This window comes from Lactuca virosa, chromosome 1 (assembly GCF_052849685.1).
Source record: "Lactuca virosa cultivar CGN04683 chromosome 1, Lactuca_virosa_CGN04683_v6, whole genome shotgun sequence".
In the NCBI taxonomy this organism is placed as follows: domain Eukaryota; kingdom Viridiplantae; phylum Streptophyta; class Magnoliopsida; order Asterales; family Asteraceae; genus Lactuca; species Lactuca virosa.
Window position 1 is genome coordinate 161,427,056 of NC_136426.1, and position 5,053 is coordinate 161,432,108.

The 5,053-nt window shown below is 35.5% G+C and overlaps 1 long non-coding RNA gene across 1 annotated transcript; it reads right to left on the minus strand.

Annotated features, from left to right (window-relative positions):
- Positions 1–204: 204 nt before the first annotated feature.
- Positions 205–1,967, minus strand: LOC145107283 (uncharacterized). The gene is made up of 3 exons (XR_013707802.1): positions 1,896–1,967; positions 1,721–1,805; positions 205–365 (listed from the first exon to the last, which is right to left on the minus strand). It is a non-coding gene; the product is annotated as an uncharacterized LOC145107283 (long non-coding RNA).
- Positions 1,968–5,053: the final 3,086 nt, after the last annotated feature.

Sequence of the window (5,053 nt, forward strand, 5' to 3'; positions counted from 1 at the left end):
CGTTAGACTAGAGACGCACGACAAGCTGGAACCTCGAAGTGAGAGATATATTTTCATCGGCTACCCACAGAAGTCCTTTAGATATTTGTTCTACAGACCTAGTGAGAACGTGGTCTTTTGTCACACCCCCAAACCAAGGATGGCGGAAACGTCCGGGGGTGGAGGACTTCATGTATAGTATCATAACAGCAATTGTAATAGTAATTCAAGCAAACACAACCAACATATATATAATTGAAAAAAAATTACATCATTGTATGAATTACATGTTTACGAATCAATTACAATATATTGATAAAATATGAAATAGTAGACGCCTTAGCGTCCCATCCTCAAAAGCACTTGATTACCTGTTTAATGATTTCCTGAGAATACAAGTTGTTTAAAAAAAAATGTCAACACAAAGGTTGGTGAGTTCATAAACTTTTCGTTTGTAAAAGTAGTATTTGTGTTAGAAAAATCCAATATTTTCCTTAATGTGTAAATGTAGTCTTAAAACCCAAAGATCGAAATGTACAAGTAATTTGTCATATTTATAGTAAAACAATGCAAGTTTAAATCGACATAAACTCGTTAAATTTTAATGAAGTTCCCGTAAATTCCAATGTTTGTTAATACTTTATGTGAGCTTATTATAACCATACTATGACCAAGGTTGCCTAAAACGACGTTCTTCAGGCGTCGGAAATGTTATGACATTTGTCACCCCAGACCTATCGGTCTAACTGTTGCATGCAGTTTAGGTGTGGGTTTGTCAAACCCAATATAGATCTATACACAAGTATCACGCTCTCCCTCAAGGAGACTCTGGTTACAATACAGGACTTAATGGTAATTTGAAGTAATTGTCTCACAAAGTCATTAACGGAATTTCGTGTTATGAAAACTTGGTACCGTATGGCCGTACCTTGCTTAATGAAAATATCCTTTGTATAAATGTACCCTTTTTAAATGTATGTGTTATGTAATGTATCATAAGCTATACCTATTATAGTTTATCAACCAAGGGTAGTACGTGGTAATGTATGCAAACTATATTCAAAATAGTTTATTTAATGTTTGAATGTATCGATTGTACTTTGATTATAATCACTTGTTATTCTTTATATTTTATATGACCAAATCCATTTGTAAACTGATGTGTGTCTAAATATTAAGATAAAATGTCATATATTGCAGTAACATATAGTCACATAAAGATATACACCTTGCTCAACATGTTACAAGGTGAAATGAAATTAACAACAACTTTTCGTTAAAAACAGTTTCTGTTACCGTTCTTAGAAAATTTATAGAAAAATCATCACAACTCTAAATCCAAATCCGCAAATTTTGAGAGTTTGGAATATGAGTCTAGTTTGTTCGTAAATTTTATCATGATTTTTAGTGATCTCTAACAGAGGTGAAAATGTTCATAATCACAGACTGGTCCGGGTTTGCCTCTGAAATGACAGGCAGTTTTGTAAAAATCACCATTAATTGTAGAAAAATCATTTGGAGATGTGCAAGTAGTCATTTTAAAGCTAAGAGTTTGAACTACTTGTACCTGAAACAGTTTTGAAAACTAAAATTTTTAAGTTGACCAAAACAGTCCGTGATTAACGTCCATCTTTTCTGATGCAATCTGTTAGAAAAAGTTTAATTGTGTTCTTGATGATTTTACTTGTATTCCCCCCTTAAAACTTAAGAAAAACATGTAAATGTGTGGGTATGAACTCACCTTATATGGTTTCAGTAGATGAAAGTGAGAGAGAGGAAGTGTTCAACTCAAGAACACTAAGAAGATGTCTTGATGATTCGAAAATCTAACACCGAATAAGATGGAACTTGTGTAAGATATCAATAATTTGAGTAGAATGGAGTTTAATAATTATGTGAATGATGAAGATACTTACTAATTGAAGAAAGAAATCCCTGGAGAAAGCCTTGAAGTTCTTGAAGTTAAGAGAAAAGATGAGAGAATTTTGGAGAGTGTTCTTGGTTGCTAAGTGTAGAATGAAAGAGTTTTTATGGAGAATGAGGAGAGAGGATCAATCCTCCAGCTCTTAGAACGTGGGAAGAGCTGGAGATTGGGTGTAAAGGTCCACTAAGGTGACAAGGAGTAGTGGGAAAGAGTGGATGATCATAGAGTGAGGTGGTGGTGGCTTGCTTTTGTCATAAAATAAGGAAAAGCAAATATTCCCTCAATAATTAGTCCAACCACCAATTCTTTTAATACATTTTTATAAAAACCCTAGAGATTTATATATTTTGGGGCCTTAGTTTATAAAATAAAGTTTTGGGTGAAAATCCCACGTTAAAATAATGAAAAACGGAGTTAAAACGAAGTCGTAGTCGAAAAACCGGAAACATTATGACACACAAACATGCATGTCGTCTTCTTTTATGACAGGGGCTTCCTTGATACTCATTGCGTGTCATCAACACGCGAGTCGTAAGGTTACGACAGACAAATGTGTGTCGTCTTCCTTTATGACAGGGACTTCGGTCCTGAAGCTTCAGTTTTGGGTCCTTAAGCCTATTTTACCCGTTTTTACCCCGTTTCAAGTGGTTTTTGACCCAGTTAAGGGTCGGGATGGCCCGAATGATTACAAAAAAATTAAAGGAACTTTTGAGAGAGATTTGGGAGAGATTCGGGAGAGATTTGGGAGAGATTTTAATAGAGAGAGGTTGAGTGAAAGAAATTGTGAGAGGTTTCGTTTGTGATCTTTTTGAGTGTCCGGCTTCGCAACGAAAGGTCCATAAACCCCGTTAAGCCATGATTTAGTGTCTTACACAATCCCGATGATTGTGCAATAGTGTTTTATCGCTTTGGTTTGTTGTTTAGCACTGTTAAGGTAAGGAAAATCAAACACATGAATTTTTCTAAATGAGGATTTCTCATTAAAATAGCGAATTGTATAGTGATTACATAACGTAAACCCTAGTATACAAGGGTTATTGGAGTTGACCGGTTTGACTTGTTGACTTTGAATTGACCGAAATTTGACGGTTGTCACATCTTTGTAGCACGAAAGGGAGTATTTCGAGAGAGAGAACTTATATGCAAATACGAAAGTAGGAGTACCATTGATCTTGAAGAGATTCAAGAGTCAACCGTTGAAGGAACATTTGAAGATGCTAATGCTCAACCCGAGGAAGAGATTCCAGTTGAACCAGTTGATGAGTCATTACCTCTTAGGCGTTCCACTAGGGTTTGATTGCAACCTGATTTATATGGTTTCCATATTATTGCAGAAGGTGATATGTTTATTAGTGACAGTACATTGGTAAATTTGGATGAACCAGCTAACTACAAGGAAGAAATGGCAGGCCCTGAGGTAGCGAAATAGCAAGAGGCAATGGACAGCGAGATCAAGTCCATGTATGACAACCAAATTTGGAATTTGGTTGATAATGTACCAGGTCGTAAGACAATTGGGTGCAAATGGATCTTGAAGAAGAAGACCGACATGGATGGAAAGGTACACACTTTCAAGGCTCGAATTGTTGTGAAGGGCTTTAATCAAACCCCAGGGGTTAACTATTATGAGACCTTCTCACCAATGGATAAGATAAAATCTATTAGGATAATGCTCGCCATAGCTGCATGTCACTACTATGAAATTTGGTAGATAGATGTCAAAACCGCTTTCCTTAATTGGAAGTTGGCTGAGAATGTTTACAAGATTCAGCTAGAGGGTTTTCTTGATGAAAAGTTACCCAATAGAGTGTGTAAGCTTGAGAAATCAATCTGTGGAATTAAATAGGCTTCTCGCAGATGGAATCTTTGCTTTGACGAGCAGGGAAAGGAATTTGGCTTTTCTGGAAGTGAAGATGAATCTTGTGTATATGTCAAAGCTACTGGGAGTATAGTAACCTTCCTGGTATTATATGTTGATGACATACTTCTTATAGGAAGCAACATTTTAACTTTGCAAGAGGTTAAGTCTTGGTTTGGAAAGTGTTTCGCTATGAATGATCTAGGAGAGGCTGCTTAGATTCTAGGGATAAGGATTCTGAGAGACGGGAGTAAAAGACTAACTAGACTTAGTCAAAGTGATTACATGGAAAACATGCTAAAACGTTTTAGTATGGAAAATCCCAAGAAAGGAGAACTGCCTATACAGAGTAATACTAAACTGAGTGTCACACCCCTAAACCAGGATGTCAAAACCGTTTGGGGGTGGATGACTTCATGAATAGTGTCATAACATAATGTACAATAGTGATCGAAGCAAACAAAACTATAATAAATATAATAGAGAATGTTACATTATTTCCAAGTATTTCATGTTTCAAAACCAATTACATTATGATGACAAAATGAATAGTACGACGCCGTAACGTCCAATCCTCAAAAGCCTTGTGACTACATGTTTAACGGTTTCTTGAGAATACAAGTAATTTTGAAAAGTGTCAACAATTAAGTTGGTGGGTTCATAAGAGTTTTGTATGTGAAAAATCTATAACTCTTTCCTTGTAAAATGATAGTCTTTGTTCCCAGAAAATCCAATATTTCCTTAAAAATGAATTGTAGTCTTAAAAACCCTAAGACCAAAAATGTATAAGTATTTCCATACTTAAAATAGTATTACGTAGTTTTACTCTTATATAAAACCATTTGAACGCAAGTTACCCTGTAAACTAAATGTATTGTTGATTTCCCATGTGAGTTATTACAACCTTGCTAAAACCAAAGTTGGCCTGTTGCGACGTTCTTCAGGCGTCGAAATGTTAGACATTTGTCACCCTAGACCTGCCGATCTAGCTGTAGCTAGCAGCTTAGGTGCGGGATTGTCAGTCCCGTATAGACCTATACACAAGTATCACACTTTCTTACCGAGATTTTGGTTATAATTCAGGACTTTAGTGTGTACTCTGGTAGGTACGGTGAAGACTTTGTCTCACATAATTGTTTCAACAAGTTTACGTTTTGTGTAATGAAAACCCTCGTATGTGTAAATATCACTTTTCCATAGTATTAATTTAGTGTGTTATATACTTTTATATAATAATTTTGTCTTGTCCCAAAATGTTATAATGGTATTAATGACCCATAAAATATACCTAT